At 40.4% G+C, this 2,026-nt stretch overlaps 1 pseudogene; it reads right to left on the bottom strand.

Moving 5' to 3' along the window:
• Positions 1–965: 965 nt before the first annotated feature.
• Positions 966–1,042, bottom strand: LOC145521511 (small nucleolar RNA U3; annotated as a pseudogene).
• Positions 1,043–2,026: the final 984 nt, after the last annotated feature.

Here is a 2,026-nt window from a genome sequence, read left to right as displayed (position 1 = left end):
AATTCCACTGCAGAGATGATAAATGGCAATGTGAATGAGAGGAATCAGAGCAGAGGAGAGAAGACACTTGAGAGGTAAAGGGACAGAACTTGGTGATAAAACAGCTTTGAGAGCAGGAGAAAGGGAATCTAAGATGTGCCCAGTAGGGGTGTGTGTGTGTGTGTATTTTGGGAGGGACTGGGAGCAGTTGGGTGAATGGTACTGCTCTTTCTTTTTTTGTTTTTATTTTCTTTGCTGTTTCTTGAAATAGAAACAGAAGAGGAGGAGAAGGAGAAGCCCTGTGAGGAAGGTGAGTTCAACATTGAACGTGCAAAGTTTTAGATGCCTGTGTATCATCCGAGCAAACATCACAAATTTGCAGTATGAAATATACGTCACAAGCATGGGAAAGGGATCTGATCGACCTGGCCATGTAGATTTTGGACTTGCAGTGGACATTAACTCTATATAAGTGTTTAGAAGGTAGCCTGGTGCACAGTGACCATGCACCTGTGATAGTGACCTGTCCCTAATGGTCACTGGAGCAGAGGAGACAGGCACTGAGGAAACCAATAAAAATGTACAACTGCTGAGCGGATGCAGAGAAATACATGTTGTCAGGAAGCCTGTAACAAGGGAATCTGACACAATCAGGAGAGTCAGGGAAGGCTTCTCTGAGGAAGCGGTACTTGACCAGAGGCCTGAAGGATGAATAGAAGGTATTAGGCAGCAAGGGGAAGAAGGAACATTCCAGGCTGAGGGAATAGCAGGTGCAAAGCTCTGTGGAGAAGGGATTTCAGGAAGGGACTATAAGAAGTTAATTAACTCTTATTACGGCTGAGGAAGACCCAGGGAGCCTGTGACTCAGGAGAGGACTGTCACCTTTCTGGGAAAACAGACTAAACAATTTACAAGGTCCTCCTTTTACATGGTCTCAAATTTCAGAGTTTTGTTTTCCTCTTTTTTTTTTTAATTTGCAAGATGATACTGGGTGGTGCTCCACATGTTGAGAGAAACTTCTCTAGTAATAAATTGTAGAAATGACCCCTGAAAATATAGTCTTTGTGACCCTTTCAACTTCTCATTTTTATAAAAAGAATTCTATAGAAAATTTATAATAATAGAATAAAGAACTCCCATAAGTCTCCAGTAGGATTCACCATTTGTTGAAATTTTGCCAATTTGTTTTCTCTACCATTTACCTATCTATTAGTCAATACATTGTATACACACACATGATATCTATATCTAAATATAATACATATTTTTATTGGTGAGTCATTTAAGAATATATTACAGACAGCACAATCTTCATCCTTAAATACTCCAACATGCGTTTCCTAAGAATGAGGGTATTCTCTTACATGACTATGGTACAGTGATGAAACTTCACAACTGGGTCTGCAATCTAGGGCTCTATGATCTCTTTAAATATTGAGGGTCATCAACATTAAATCTATACTGAGCATCTGCTGTATGCAAGATGCCATCCTCTGAACTGAGTGTTCAGACTGGTATGAGAAGCAAATCAATAGGCAGATATCTACATTGAAATGTGGAAAGAGTGATGGCAGATGCAAGCAGCAATGCCAGGGGAATGTGGAGCAAGAAAATCTGGGCAGAGACATCTAGCTGTCTATCGCATCTATCCCATTTTCCTCTTCTTTCTCACTAACTGGGCCTTAGGGTTTCCAATGTACCCGACTCAAAAACTACATTCTCCAATTTCTCTTTCAAGACATTGAAGATGGATAAGCAGAAGTCATTCGTTAGAACTTCTGGGAAAGCTTATTAAAATAGTCTAGCCATCTGGGAGGCACACTTTGATTTTTGATACTTCTCCCTTCCTGCTGCTAGGAATATCATTGTGATAGCTAGAGCTGCAACAGCCATCTTGCAGCCATGAGGTTGCATTAAAGCTGGAAACAAATGTTAAGAATGGTAGAGCAGAAAGAAACAACAATCCCGGGTTGTTGGTGATAAACTGGAGCCACCATAACAAACTTGAATAGTCAACTCCAAGCTCTTTAAGAGAAAGGAATTAAAA

The sequence above is a fragment of the Giraffa tippelskirchi genome, chromosome 1, assembly GCF_054371585.1.
Source record: "Giraffa tippelskirchi isolate mGirTip1 chromosome 1, T2T-mGirTip1v1.2.pri, whole genome shotgun sequence".
Taxonomy (NCBI): domain Eukaryota; kingdom Metazoa; phylum Chordata; class Mammalia; order Artiodactyla; family Giraffidae; genus Giraffa; species Giraffa tippelskirchi.
The sequence above is the reverse complement of the archived record's forward strand: the minus strand, read 5'-3'. Positions and strand labels throughout refer to the sequence as shown.